The sequence below is a fragment of the Elephantulus edwardii genome, unplaced genomic scaffold (genome assembly GCF_000299155.1).
Source record: "Elephantulus edwardii isolate Elephantulus edwardi_28Jun2011 unplaced genomic scaffold, EleEdw1.0 scaffold00138, whole genome shotgun sequence".
In the NCBI taxonomy this organism is placed as follows: domain Eukaryota; kingdom Metazoa; phylum Chordata; class Mammalia; order Macroscelidea; family Macroscelididae; genus Elephantulus; species Elephantulus edwardii.
The window spans coordinates 1,018,203-1,034,484 of record NW_006399888.1 but is presented as its reverse complement, the minus strand read 5'-3'; the positions used below and the strand labels follow the sequence as shown (position 1 = coordinate 1,034,484).

At 42.6% G+C, this 16,282-nt stretch overlaps 1 protein-coding gene across 1 annotated transcript in view; it reads right to left on the bottom strand.

The window, feature by feature from the left end:
- Positions 1-16,282, bottom strand: part of ATRN (attractin) — a 158,354-nt gene that overhangs the window by 35,759 nt on the left and 106,313 nt on the right. The window lies entirely within an intron of this gene.

The window sequence follows — 16,282 nt, the reverse complement described above, 5'->3', positions numbered from 1 at the left end:
TGAGGAGCAATGATGTCAGCTGAAAGGGAAAAGTGTGCCTGATTCAGGCCATGGTCTTTTCAATCTCTTGTAATGCATCTGAGAGCTGGACAATAGAAAAGTCTGACAGAAGAACTGATGCCTTTGAGTTGTGATGTTACAGAAGAGTACTGAATGGACTTTCAAAAGAACAAACGTGTATTTCCTGGAGAAAACACAGCCAGAATACTCCTTGGAGGCAAGAATGGTGAAGCTCCATCTCACATACTTTCAGCACGTTGTTAGGAGGGATGTTACTTGTAAAGAGACATCATGCTTGGAATGGAGAGTCATGAAAAGAAAGACCTCAACGAGGTGGAGAGACACAGTGAATGCAGCATGGGCTTCCAGTATGTCGGAGATGGTGAAGATGGCACCGCATAGGACAGGGTTCCTTATCTGTAGTTCACAGCGTTGCTATGAACTGTATTTAACCTGATGATGCCGGCGGAAGCGGCAGCAATAGCAACAACATCTCGACAGGTGCTTTCGAGGTGTCATCTTTCCATATTGGCTGCTAACCACACCGCTGGTTTGAGCCCACTGAGCAGCCTGTCTTAGAGGCCACCATGATGACTTCATCTCAAACACTTTTGGTCATGTTGTCAGGAGGGGTCAGTCCTTGGGGAAAAACAACATGCTAAATATATTTTGAGAATTATAAGAATAGGTGAAGGGAAAGACAATATGAATGAATGGATGATCAGACACTGTATTGTAATTAATGATATGACAATTAACAATATGACGCAGGTGAGGGAAATTAAATAATTTGTTTGAATTTATATTCAAATTTTGTAAATAAACTAGTAGAAAATTAAAAAAGGAAACATTTAAACACAGAAGAAGGGATGGAGGAGGAGGGAGAGAGACAGAGACAGGGAGAGGGAGAGGGAGAGGGAGAGGGAGAGGGAGAGAGGAACAAAGATTAATGATAAAAAAAAAAATGATTGATTTAAAACGATTTAAAAAAGCTCATAGTTTAAGACATCCTCCAGGGGCAGTTCTACTCTGTTAAATATGGCTTTCTGTTGTTGCTGTTACATGCCATCAAATCGATTCACAGCTGATCCTCTACTGGATTCTCAGAGGCTGTAAATCACACAGGAGGAGACTGTCTATCTCCCGAGGAGCAGCTGGAGGATTTAGATGAAGCACTATTGGGTCAGCAGTATAACTCACCGCTAAGACACCAGAGCTCCCTTAAGGCTGTTGTGTTGCTGTATGTAGAAGAGTCGGAACCAACTCATAGCTGACCCTCCAGTGTGTTTGCAGAAGCAGTAAACTGCACAGGAGGAGACTGTCCATCCTTCTCCCTTTGAGCAGCTGATGGATTTAAACCTTGTCCCTCTGGGATTTCACAGACTGAAATCAGAATTAACTCAGTGGTTCACAACAAAGATAGCATTTCTACAGTCCAATTTTGATTCAACTTTTACCCTTATTTTTAATTTCAGATCTAAAATGTTTGCTCTGCAACTGCAAACTTTTAACAAGTGATATTTTTAACTATTTTTTTTTTAACTCTCTTGTTGGCACAACCTGACCTGACCTAATATGAGGCTAGTCTTACTTATCCCCGTGTGGAAACATGTCTTTTGCTGCAGAAAGTGCAGTAGGTTGATGATTACTGTATGTTTGTGCTAGGCCCCTGTGGGTATGCATCATAAAATCAGAACAACACTAAGCTCAGAAGCCCAGCTCCCCTCCAGGGAGTTTAGACAGGAAGCTGCTGACTGTACTTCCCAAACCCTAATTCTGTGCTTCAGCTAAATAAGGATTTTCAGCCTGCTGTTGTGATGCACTTGGTAATTCTGTCCCCAGAGCACCCCCCTTACACCTGCAGTGTAATCCTCTCAGTCCTGTGCAGTTCAGTCCCAAAACTTCCTCCCTCATTCGGCGCTCGCCCCTAGGAATCAGTGGTCTCCCTCTGCACAATCTGAGAACTTGATCCATTCTGCTTTCAGGGTCTGCAATAATCAGATCATCATTCTCTACCTTGTACTACGGCTGTGTACACAGAGGCAACTAGAAAAGGGGATGATGCCTGTACTCATCTGTGAAGAAAGAAGAAGCAGGCAATTCCCCAAGTCCCACACAATAGAGAAATCTTTGTATTTTAAGAACTATGTTATGATTCTCAAACTCTCGAGGGCTTGTGACAAAGTCACAATTCCAGGCTCTACTCCTGTACATGGACTGCTTGTATTCACAGGCCACATTTAAGCAAAATCTGAGTCAAGGAATTATTTTAAAACATGTCTTTCCTCAAGCCTTTGTCTTAACAATTTTTTCAGTGTTTCTGAAACTCTACTGAAGAAAATATCCATCTCTTATTTGGAAAGTTTGGATTGTAATAATTTAACTGCTTTTCTGCCGCCGCCACCCCCTCCTCCCCCCTAAAAAGGGGATATAATGAGAGAGAGAGAAAAGTGCTTTGAAAGAGACTGAACTCAGCCAGGGTGATTCAGTACACAATCCCTCCTCACTTTCAACTGTAGTTACATTGCTATTTCCAGCCCAAACTCATGGGGTTAGTACCATGAGACTGGGAAGGGAATAGAGAGGAGGTTTAGGAGTTTCTAAAAGGGTCTGGCAATAGTGTATGATCTCTTGGCCATCTATGAACCAGGGTATTTGGAGCAGCAGACAGCAAATGAAGGTTGAAGGTACTTTGCTAAACCTCTAGATTAAGCTCAATGTCGAAGCTCTCTTATGTTCCTGAGAGAAGGAGTCAAATTTATCATCAATCATGGTGGCAGAGGCTGACAAATATAAGGAAATAAAAATATTTTGTTAACTACCATAGAACAAGTTCTTTCTAAATAACTATTTTACAGACGTCTACTATGTGCAAATCATAAAGCAGGTACTTCAGAAACAACGAATTGGTCAGGGAGTACAACTAAAGTGGACTCAAATTTGCCTTCATCTTCTCCCAACAACTAGCTGTTATCAGCATGGAAGGCAGGGAGGGGAGAGCAGGCAGCTGACTGCTCTGTGAGGCGAAGCCGTCTAGCTTTCCGTCAGCACCCATTCGGTTTTGAGAAAACCCCAAGTCCGGGTGTGTACCTGGCAGCATTTCTGCGGGCTGTTCTCACGGCTCTGGAGCCGCAGCTCCCTCAGCCCAGACCTGTATGCTCCTCGATTCTCCCCAGGAGGCCCGTCGCTGCAGACACCGAGGGCCTTGTGAGCGTCCACCTTCATTCAGACCAGAGACCATCTGTGGGGCCACGGGTGCCACATGGGTTCCTGGCTTGACTATGCCAACCTTGCCACACAGTCTGGTCTCTGTGAGGCAGCAAACCAGGAGAGGACGGATTCTCCTTGAAGAACTATGCTAGTCTAGAAATCTTTCCACTCTGGTCTCAGCACTGCCAAGGATGGAAGATTCTGTGAGCGCAGACTGAGTATATTCAAGCCCAGATCTAGTCCTGCTACCTCCTTGAGCTTTGCTGTGACACAATTCCAAAGACATTTTTTATACCAGTGTTTCATATTAAACTATGTTGAAATGACAGGTGCTGGTCTAGCGACCATTACTTGGTCTCACACACCCACCCAAAGGGGGTCTGTGCTGGCGCAGCAACAGTACACTGAAGCTCTGGCCTCAAGGTCATTACCACCACCACCTCATGCACTCCCAGTACACAAGAGAATGGACACTCACTACATGACCACCCCGGCCCCCGCCTCGACACCACTCTGTCCTCTTACCCACATTACCTTCCTGCTGCCTTTTCTATTGCTCTCTAAAATTCCTACTCCTTCGTGCTTTCTTACTCAGATCTATTTCCAGTCATCCTTTTCCTCATTCTCCAGAAGGCCTACTCTATTAAATATTTACTAATAATTTAAAAAAATCATCAGAGATGCCACATTCCTTCTTTTAGAACCCAGCTCCCCATGATCTGTTCCACATACAACACTATGCTGAGTGAATTTAGCCCCGCAAGGACAAATACTGTATAAGACCATTAGTGCAGAATGAGTATGAGGATCCAAGGGGGGAAGAGGGTGGAAGCAGAGGGATGGAGATGAATCATGGGGTTGTACAATTTGATGGGTGGGAGGTGAGGGAATTTGGAAGAATCTGGTATGAAAAACAATGTATTCAAATTTTGTAAACTAGTGTAATTTAAGAAAAAGGTAAAAAAAAAATCTTCAGAGCTACAGGTAAGGGGTGGAGATCTCGGAAAGTACCAAAAGGTCAATCATGCAAACCAAGGGTGACTGCCTCTCCTGTCTTCTAAGACTTCTTGCCAAAGCGCCCCATCTTGAACTAGGTGTATTTCCCGTTCTCCTGGTGCTACTTTATCACCAATGTGTTTTCATTATTACCTTTTCCCCCTTTGTGGTAGTAGTTATGTCTTGATTTATCCATGTTAGCTATCACCTGTTTCCTCTATAACAAGTGACCCAGCCCCTCTCCTCTCCTCACCACCAGCACAGTTAACACTGCTATTTTCAGGGCCTCTTTTCGTTTCTTTGCTCTTATCCTGACGGTGATGGAAAGATGTCAATGGACACAGGATATGGAGACAACATCCGTGAATGTAAGGAGAGGGTGCATGTTGCCCAGAAACCCTGAGGAAACAGGAGATAATGCAGCCATGGGCTGAGAGGCAGGTTCCTATCGCAGGGACCCAGGAGGAGAGCCCCAGGACCTCGGGTGCACTGCTACTTTGGGGAACTACTTTAGGGGTGTGAAGCCTGCAGGCTTTCTGGGATGCTTCTTTTGCTGTTCTCACTATAGGCATGGAGGCTGGGAGACAGTGAACTGATGGTAGTCATTTGCCTCGACCCTTCGTGACGGTTCAAGAGACTCTGGCTATGCGCTTAAAGTGCTCATTAGGGGCTAGAAAGTGGTAAAACCCCAGTGCATGTTGAGTGCTTTGAGAAGGAGAGCAGAAAGTCACTGTTGCAATGCACTAGTATCCACTGCTCTAGGCTGCAGGCCCAGCTGAGGCACATTCCTATAGAGTAGACTAAAGCTATATATGTGTCCACATTACTTGTTCCACCACCTATATTATTTCCTTCAATATGAAAAACTTTAAAAAGCACAAAGCTGTGCAACCTCCCCTCCCTCATGCTCTTGTGCACCCGCCCAGCACACACTTACGGAGTGCCTCACATTGATACACAGTATGCCACAACACCAACAAGGGGGTGCAGGTGGCCTAAGGGTCAGCGCTGTGAACCTAAGGGAAGGTGGTCTGAATCTACCAACTGCACCATGGGGGAAAGATGGGCACATCCCGTGCAATTGAGTTTGAGTTTTGAGGAAACCAAGAACACAGAAATATAAAATACACTCCTTGCTATTAACGAAATCCTTGTGCAGAGTAAAATCAGAGAAGCTGCAGAGGAATAAATGAGAAGAGGTCACTTTGGAACTGCTTAAGGACCATCCAGGTGAACCCCTTCCTGGGCTTCTGTGTATGAGCTCATTCTGAACTCCCTGACACAGGCCTGGCCTTTTCTCATGCACCCTTCCAAGTGCTGTCAGAATTAGCCTTCCAAAACAAAGATCTCTGGTCACTTTGCTTAAAACATCTTAAATGGCTTGCAATTTCTAGCTACAGTGCAAACCCTCAGTGGAACTCCCCAGGCTCCTCACATCAGCCCAGCCAGCTCCTTGCTCACAAGCAACATCAGCTTTGCTTGAATTTGGGAAGCCTTTATGTGACTTTTATTTTGCTGTTGAGAATATAAACTCAACAGTTCCTACATGTATAATTTAGTGACACTGGCTACAGTCTTTGAATTGTGCTGTTTCACCCTCACTCCCTTTCTAGCTGTTCCTGCCTCTTTACCATAAATCTACTGCTCTGTAAGGTTTCTAACTAATATTTCAAGTTGCTGTTGTCAATCTGACCCTACATATAATTTTTAAAAGATTAACACTCAAGGTAGACTTTTAAAAAAAACTAGGTAATCTAAACTTTGTTTAGTTTTAAGAAGACTTTGGAGATATTTTCAGTTTAAGGTATAAAAAAGAATTTTAGGGAAAAAGTTTAGAGGTTTATCCACTCTCCCCTCAAGTAGCTCCAAAACCTCTACATTCCATGAAAATGTTCAGTGATGTGCTTGCTGCATTTCCCCAACTTGGATCAGGATTCTTCTTTGGAAATCTTCAACCAAAACATTTAGTAATAGTGTGTTATGTACTATCATGTCAGAATTGATCCATAGCTGACCCTCTGGATGGTTTTCAGAGGCAAAAAATCACATGGGACGACACTGCCCATCTTTCTCCTATGGAGCAGTTGGTGGATTTGAACTGTGTACCTGGAATGGGAGCTGCCTACTATCCAGTTCTGGTCCCATGGCAAAGAAAGCAGTTAGTTGTTCATGGAGCTTGCTGGTTTTTGACAGTGATTTGTCATTCCCTATCCTCATCATGGGCCTCTCCCATTGTATGTTCTTCAGGAATGGGCTATGGTGTGGCCTTTCCCACACCATATGAGGGACATAAGGCGCTTCCCCCGTGCCTCTCTTGGGTCCAGTCCATGAGTGCACACTCCTAGTATCTAGCATTTGACATGGCCCCAAGGTCCATGCTGACTACTCATCTCTGGGCTCTACACCAGAAAACTGGCTGAGGTTCCAGGTTATGGAGATCAAAGAGGAACTGATCCCCGCCGTAGGTGGGCTCACTCATGGGGTCCAGATGAAACTCCAGGGAATGATCTGAGGCATTTGAAAACTGAGAAAAAAAGTCAACAACACAAGTGAAAGAGGAAAGGAGATTTTCAAGAGAAAGAACAATAATAGTGATCATGAGGGAAAACCAGGAGGTCATATAAGATGCTTAATGTCACTTACACAAAGAGAAATTTATCTCTTTTGTTCTAAATACATTTTATATTCTTATAAATCTTAACACTATTTAAAGTACAGATATAGAACACTAGAAGGTATGTAAATGTATTACATGATGATGAGTATGTTAAAAATACATATGACTTTACACATAATAGCCAAAACCTGAAAACAATCCAAAAGTCCATCAAATGATGAATGGGTAAAAAAAAAAAGCCACTCTCAAAGGCCCACATGCTGTGGACCAATTTATATGAAAGGTTCTGTATAGGAAAATCCAGGGGCAGATAGTGGACTAATGGCTGGACGGGTCAGAAGAGGGGAACTAATGGATAAAAACTAACTAGTGGGTTTCTTTTTGGAGTGGTAAAACGTTCTAAAAATGCACAACACTGCATGTAAAAACGAGTAACTGAAGTGTGTTCTTTAAATGAGTGAATTTTGACACGTGAATTGTATCTCAATAAAGGAGTGATAACAAAAAGCAAATCTGAGTCAACACAAGTTTCATACCTCCCTTGCCCAGTACAGCGATCCTGATGTTACCTATAAACATAGCTCCAAAATTGAAATGAATATCTCAGCTCTCATTGTAAATTCTGTGAACACTGGCCTCTTACATAAAATAGATTAAAAACTCAGCATGAACAGGGGTTTAATATTAGTTCCACATTATAATAACAACCTCTGTTGCAGAGCCAGGAACAGGCCAGAATTCCGGCTCCACCGCCCATCTTCCCACCTCATACAGAAACCTCTGCCTGTCCATTCTCTATCTTGAATACCAGGCCTCCCAGATTATGGGCAAGGCTGAAGGAGCAGAGCTCCTGCTTCTAGGGGAGGGTGACCAGGAGAGCTTTCAGAAGTTGAGGCAGGAGGAGGGAATGCTCACCCACATGAGCGATGGACCAGAAAACAGGCACAACTGGCCCAAACACACCCATCGCTCTCTGACACACCCATCACCCTCCAACACACAGGCCTTTTCAGGCTGGATGTTTTCGGTTTTTTTAAAAACTACATATACAAAGATTTTTTTTTCCTAGTTAGTTTCAAATTCCCTCAGTTAGAAGTTAGAGGGTTTGATCTGTTCCTAATTATGGAAAAGAATCCTGGAAGTGATTCAGAGCGAAGAAACCTGCGTTTAACATTACCATTTTAAAGCACAAATGTTTACATGACTCTTCAAGCACAGATTTCTATTTCCTCAGTTACTTTGCTTTAAAAAAACCAAACAAACCAAAAATGAGAGTCAAAGGTAAAAAGGCTTTTTTGTCTGCATTAAAAGCCAGACTGAAACTTAATTCAACAGTTTTACTGCACTATTTTGGTATTTTCCTATTCTCTTCCCTAAGTAAGCCTCTCCATTTTTCACTGAATTGGTACACTTTTTAAGTCTGTATGTGTATTTAAGAGCTAGACTCGATCAAGAAAAGCTAAACTCTGGGGAAAAGAGGACATTAAACACGTGCACCCTGATTTGTTGAGACCCCCACCGCTTCTTCCAGGCCCACCCTTCCCGCAGTGCACATCCCAACACAGAACCAAGGTCTCCTGGCCTCTCCCGAGCACCCTGAGCAACGTGATGTCACAGTTCCAGCCACACTGTTGGTGGACACAGCTAGTATCTGTACCAAAGAGCAAAAAGATACATTTCAATAGAACTTACCCGCTTTTTCAAGGAAAGCTTGGCATATTAAAGGGTGAGTATACCACCATTTATTTTCAAAAGTGCTCCTGAATGCAGCTTTCATAAGTGGACCGAATCCAAGCTAGAGATCTAGCCCAGGTAAAGCTCACCAAGAAACCAAGGAGAGAGTCAACATCTCTTTGACTCTTATACTTAGAATCACTACTTTTCTTAAGTTTGGGAAAGAGATCCTTTGACAAGGAAAGGCTCTAAAAGCATTTCAGTGACTTTCAGAGGGTGGAGCAACAGGGCACTGGGAGGAAAAAAAAACCCACACCAAACCCCAAACCAAACTAGAACTTGGCATTGGCACCAGCCCGGCCATCTCCAGCACAAAAGCCTGTTTATATGTACAGAGCCCTCTTTCCAAATGGGAAAAACTTCAGGAGTGTAAGTCAAGATTTTCTTTCACTCACTAAGAATTTTAAAAAACATCATCAGTTTTGAGCTACAAGCAACAAAGCTTAAAGCTTAGTTGGGTTCAGAGCATATAAGGCTGCACCAGTATGAAAACAATGTCAACTTAAAACGAGTCAGGGCATACTGATATTTACTACCACTCAAAATACCTTGCACACAAATAATTGAGCAAGCTGAAATGATTTATAACTTAGTAGCTGGATATTGTAAATTATACTGACTGAAATGTCTCTGGGGTCAATCCCTGCAAACCCCAACCCAAACATAACCAAACAGGCAGGAGGCTAAGATGGTCCTCAAGAGGCCAACAGCCTTGAGTGAAGGTGGGCCCTTTAATCAGGTGAGTCCTTTTCAAGGCAGGTCTAGAGATGAGAGGCAGGAAATGTCAGGGCGATTGCAAGCTGCAGATGTTCTTCTGGACTCAAAGGAGTAATAGTTCTGCCTAGAAAGAGCTATATGTCAGGGCTTGTTGATGCTGAGAGGGCTCCCATGTGACAGCAAGAAAAGTGAGGACACAGAATTCTTCTAGTAACCAGTGTGCCTGGAAGAGGACCTCAGCCTCAGATGAGATTGCAGCCCTGGCAATTTCAGCCGATTTCAGCCTGGTGAGGATGGAGCAGTCCATACATATTTACTAGAACTCTGTTAAGCCCTGCCTGGACTCCTGATTTACAGGGCTGATGGCTCGTAAGTGGATATTGCTTTATACCGACAAGTTTGATATAGTCTGTTATTCTGAGAAAGGCAGTGGGAGTACTTAATTCCTGAATCACAATCCCCACCAACAATATAAAAGTGAAAGCAAAAATTTAACATAAGGCGTGTGTGTACGCCAGGATCCTTGGTTTATAATGTATAAAACAACTACGGTTGTAAAGGGATTTCCTAGGTGGGTATGGTTATTAGAGGGGACACTGGTTTGTCCATTGAATTACTAAACTACTATTAGCTCATGGATGAGAAACAGGCTTGGCAAAGTGAGGTGAACGACCACATAAAATGAGATGTCAGGTAGCTCAGCCCAGGACTCGGGTCGGCTGCATGAACACTGGTGAGACAGCGGAAGGCCTGCATTCTCCCTGGATCTACTCTCACTAAGTCACTCACACATCATAGTACCTGAACACTCTGAAGTTGAACACAGGTGTTTAAATATCAAATGCTACTGTAACAGAAATACCACAAATGGATGGTTGTAACAAACAAATTTATTTTCTCAGAGTTTCTCTCTTGTTTTCACTGAGCTGGAACCAACTAACTCACAGGTGACCCTCTGAGTTTGCACAGCTGTAAATCGCACAAGAGGTGACTGTCCATCGTTTCCTCACAGTTTAGGTTAGATGTGGAAACTCAGGGCACTGGCACTAGAGGAAAGCATTCCACTTCTGCTGGCTCTCGTGGAAGGTTCGTGTCTCTTCGGCTCCTCTGCTCTGGATCCATGGAGATCCCGCATGTCTTGGCAACAATCTTCTGCATTTCTTCTTTGCCTGCTTGTTTAATCTCTTGTATATTCCAGAGAGAGCAACTCAAGATACAGGGAAAAACCCATAAAACCTCACTGCTGTCAAGCTGGAACTGGTAACCGATTCACAGCAAACCCTCCATCAGGTTTCCAATCTATAATCCCGAGAGGAGAATGCACTTCTTTCTCCTTGGGTGAGGGTGGTGAGTTTAAACGACTGGACACCTGCTGGCTGTGGGCTAGCAGCACGACTCCCTAAAGCCCCAGCGAGTGGAGCTCACTTAAGGTACACTTTACACTACATAGCCGCATCTACATAACAGAGGCAGTCTATTTCCAAACATGATTCTAGCACTTATTCTGAGTCAGAATTCTTTTAACTGTGAGTTGAATGAAAGTTTACAAATAAATTGGTTTTACATGCACTCATTTACACATATTTATTCCCCCTTCATCCCATATGGTAGATCCCATATTCCACATTGTTAGCTTCATCGAGAACCTACTCTTAGCTGATGCATTCAGGAGGCTGGAGATTGCCCACCATTCTCCTGAGGAGTGGCTAGTGGATTTGAACCACCTGAGGCACCACCTTGAGGTCAGCAATGCAACTTCCCATGAACCACACCATCAGAGCTCCCTACCACAGGCATTAGAGGGTAGAATTTATAGACAGACATATTTTAGGGGCATACAATCTTTAACAAAAGGTATATGGTTTCTCAATTGTTCCTATCAAAACAACGAGTATCAGAGAGAAACAGCAGTTAACATGGTAAGGAGAGATCTGGGGCACATGCATAGTGGAGAAAGGTATATGAGTGAAAATACTTTTGTTCAACTACTATTCCTTCAGAAGTAATTTTCCTCTATTTTAAAGATGAAGTCTACTGTGCTTTGGTGGTTAGAGTCTATAGCACTCTGGTGTCCTACTGGGTAAGGAGCTATTCTGCCAACCCAAGCAGACAGTTCAAATCCACCAATTGTTTGATAGAAGAAAGAAGAGTCATTTTCTCCCGTATAACACGGTCACTGAGAATTCCCTGGAGGATCAGCTATGAGTCGATTCTTCCTCCATGGCACATTAACGTCAGCTGCACCATACATGCTAAGTAGGTGTTCTTGCTTATGGTTCCTAAATGCAGTATTGGTCAACAGTAAGGAAATTATAGGCCTAAGAAGCTGGGCTTACACTGTACCCTAGATTGCTCACAAGCTTTATCAGGGACTCAACAGAGCATCCTGGAAAACATGACTCTTAAGAGGCTCATTTGAAGTTGGAGAAACAATAAAAGGGGCTACAAATCAGATACATGTTGAGTATTTTGACCTGGGAGTTTTTTAAAGCAACTGAGGGCAAGTCTCTCCTATGTACTGTGAAGCTGGCCAGATTCTCAGGTGACCTCTCCTGCCAGACATTAGAACTACGGGACAAGAACTGCCAGATACCCTGAAGTATCTATTTTAACTTTTTTTTTTCCTAAGAAATATTCACAGTCACCCAAAATAAAGGCCACATTTCTCCGTTATCCTAACTGCCAGATATAGATGTTTTTGGCCAAAAAATACAGAGATATCTTGTGGCAGCTTCCAACTATCCAGAACAGGCTCACTGCCTTGCTACTTACAGCGATTCTTCCAAGTACAGCACAGATGTGATATCTGTTAGCTGGACTAAGAGAATGCTGTCCTATAGATGATGACCCTCCTCCTGACGGCACCAAAGGACAAAGTGGCCATTCAGGTCAGGAATGCCAATGCTTAGAATTTTACAGGGAGAAATACCTCGCAACCTATTAAAGCCATGTTATTCTAGGTGTCTAGTGCTCATTCCCAAACCCATGCCTAGCTAATACAAGTCCCCAGTGACAAAATACTGCGGTGAGCAGTAACAAAAACAGTCAGGCAGAGGGCACATGGAAAAACAAAGGAAACAAATGCAGAGAAGGAATGACAGGACTGGGGAAGTATGGAGCCTAGAAACCTTGAAGTGTGTTCTGAAGAAAGTAACTGGGATGCTTATTATAAAATAAGACAAAAATTTCTAAATGAAAACCTGCATGAGCTGGTATGAATATAAGGGATATAAGAGGTTAGAAATAGAGAGAAACCAGGAAAACTAGGTGATAAATTAGCCTAAGAGGCATCTTCTACCTTGGGGAGAGGTTGATAGCTGTACATGACATGGGAGGAGAAAAAGAATGACGTCTCTAGCTTACTGAATGTGGGAGGGGCTGCATATATGGAGATTCCTACAGAAAGTGAGAGTCAGAGGGCTCTAAGACACAAGAGCCTGCAGTTAAAAAACTCAGGAACAGGGGAATGGGAACCTGTGAAAAAGGATCTGCAAAATTTTTCGATACTGCATTAAATCTCCAGATCACCTTGGGGCAAATCTGCCTTGAATGAGGAGCTCTGACCTAATCTCGCAACGTGGTACAATTCGTTCTTTTAGTCTTTGATAGAGGCTGTACCCATTTTCTAGATTTATAACTAAGTGATCAATTTTCTTTGGATTGTTAATTCTGTTTGTAACTTCAGTCTCTATGTGGTTTAGCAGGATGTAGAAATGTCAGAGATTTGTGTGCGTGGCTCCTCTATTCTGTGCTCCCCTCAAATTCACTTAAATGAGATTTCTTGGGACATACAATCACGTTATCTACAAACAGAACGGTTTCCGTTTTCTTTTTCCAAGGTATGTCTTCATATCTTTTTGTGGCATTATCAACTCAACTTATTGTCACTGAGTCAGAACAGACTCACAGTTGATTTCTGGGATGTTGTAAAATCACACTGGAGGAGAGTGACCATTTTTTCCTCCCTCAGAGCTGCTGGTGGATTTGAACCACAAGAGGCACTGCCTTCTGGTTGGCAGTCCAATTCCCTACAGACTATGCAACAAGAGCTTTCTCCCTGCCTGGTGTCCCTGCTGACTGGTGCCACCGAGTTGAAATCGACTTCTAGCTGACTGTCTGGCGGGTTTTCAGAGGCAGTAAATCACATGGGAGGTGAATGTCCACCTTTCTCCCGTGGAGCAACTGGTGGGTTTGAATACAGTGCCTCTGGGTTGGCAGTGCTGCTCCTTACCACTAGGCCATGAGCACGAGCTCCCTTCTTGCTTCATGGTGCTTGCTACATCTCCCAGTAGTGTTAACTGTGGCGACAGTAGGCATTCTTGTCTTATTATTTTTATTAGTGGGAACACATTTAGTTTTTTACTAGCAAGTAAAATGTTAGCTATAGGGCTTTTGTAAATGCTCTTTGTGAAACTGAGGCAATTTTCCACTATCTCCAGGTTTCTGAGTGTTTTTATCATAAATGGTGGTGGTTGTTAGGCGCCATCAAGTTTGTTACATGACTTTTCTGCCTCAATTGTTATGTTCTTATAGTGTCAGAAAAGGTTCTCTTCTGTTAGGTCACATTTTTCCACCGGTTAGCAAATCGAGCTTTTCAAGAAGCTCCTTTTTGGATTTGTGCCTGTTGCTGGTTCTAGGTCGCAGGCTTCTCTGGCGTTCCATACAGGCTATCTGAAAGGCAAAAAGTAAATCCAGAGAACTCACAGCTTTGCCATTTCTCAAGTTTCGAGGTCCCTAGAAGTCCACTTCCTTCCTTCTACTTTCCAGTCTTCCTATGCTTGTTGTGTTACATCCAGAGGTTTATTTTAAATAAAGGAGGGAAGACACGAGGGGAAAAAAGGACTACTCTAATTTGGTTGGGATTGTAAATTCCAGACTTACATTATAAAAAAGAAAATACCTTCGTGAATGAGTTAAGCATCTAAGGAGTCAAACAAGAATTCAAAGTAAATACCCCATAAGAGAGAGAGCAGAAATAAAACAAGTAAGTGTAAAAATTAGTCTATTGCCTAACAAGCTAATAGTAAGGAGAAAAGTGCAACAAAGCCAAGAGTTTGTTCTCTGAAAAGATATAACACACTAAATTCAAGTGAGATTACTAAGGAGCTAAGAAAAAATAACCCGTAAATAATGATGAGGGCTGGAGAAGAGTTACATGAACACTGACGTCACAAAGATTAAAGAGCAGTGTGAACAGTTTAATGTCAATACATTTGAAAAGAAATGTAATAACGAACATTTAGGGAAAAAAATTATCAAAAGCAAAACATGTTGAAAGAGAAAATATATTAAAAGATTAATAAAGAATTGAACAAATAGCTATAAAACTAAACAAACAAACAAACACCTTCGCAAATAAAATACCGAGAATCAGATAATTTCAAGACGCGGGTAATGGTAATCTTTTACCTTCTCTTCCAGAGAAGTGAAAAAGAGAAAGGAAATACCTTAACTTATTATCACTTACTTTAACCTTGCTATCAAAGACATTATAAGATAGTAAGATAGTACCAGGCTTAGGAGCAGGAGTGGCGTCCACTTCCGAAATAGCTTGTCTCAGGAAACTCTATGAACTTGGAGAAATGATGAAAGTTATACTTCATGTCTTTTTAAAGTTGAGATCTTTCATTCACAGGTTTGGTATGAGTCATCTATGACTCAATGGCACTTACAACAACAGAAGAGAAACTACTGAACATTCTTATTCAAGTAATAGATAAAATCCCAGCAATAAAGAAAGAAAAATAGAAAAAATATATTAAAAAATGTATCTTATCCTAGGAATACAGATGATTCCCAGGCTCCTGACTTGAACAAGAGGAATGGTGAGATAGAACAAGCGAGAGCAAGAAGTTTGTAAGTGCCCAGGAAGAGAAATGCAGGCTGCAGCTGAGAATCTGAGAATGCAGGTTTGGGAATCAAGTGAAAGTTAGGCTGGAGAGAGAGCACTGAGATGACCAGTATAGAAATAGTAACACAAGTCCTACTAGTGGGATGACATTATCCACGGGCCCTGAAGACAAAAGAGGACCAAGGCCTGAATCAGAGACAACCTCAATGTTTAAGGGAAAGCGTTCCCTGAAAAGACTGGCTAAAAAACACCAGGAAAAGAAAAGAACCAGGAATATAGGACTGATTCCAATTCTGCAACGAGAAAAGTGGATCAGTGATAGGATAGGATAGGATATCACTGGACCACCATGACAGAGCAGTTTCAGGCTGTGGTGTTAGAAGAACCCAGACTTCTGTGGGCTGATGGGTGAAGAGATAAACAGAAAAAACATGGTCAATGCTCACAAGTCAACTGGCTGAGGAGAGAAGTAAAGAATGCGCAATAGCAAAGGGAAAGGGAGATTAAAGGACGAACAAATCTGTAGACTCTATCCACTGGAAAATGAGAGGGTGAGAAAAACAAACACCCTTCCTAGCTCCTCCACATTCTAGAAAGAGAAACATTGACTGGTTTTTGGTCATAGTCCTAAGGCAGGAACACATCATAACCACCAGAACTAGTTTCAAACCTGTCCTGAATAACAGTAACGACTTGCTTTGGTTAACCATGTTTCTGAAAGTTGACCACACAGCAACAGCTTCAGTTCAGGGACCACACTTTCCCGAAAGTTCACCCGTTACGGAACCACATCTGCCTAAAATGAAGAGGTCACATAAAAACAATCTGCGGCATGAAGAGGTTACTTGGTTTCTCTAGGTGCCAGGCTGATGCTGGTCTAGCAATAAGGCCTCTAATATTACACAGATCTTACGCTGCTTCCCTCTGTACTCCATCACACCCTTCCTGAAACACAGAGAGCTCTACTTCTGGGTAGGTTTTCACATGGCACTTGCCACATTCAGGTTGCTCATATATATGTGTGCTTGTTTCCTTTTGTCTTGGTCACCCCAGAAGTGAAGCTTCTTTTTTGTAGCCCTACAGGCTTTTAAATGGCAGATGAAAAAATGAATGAAGTCTGTAATGATTTAAATTTGTTATTGCCGACTTACTTTCAA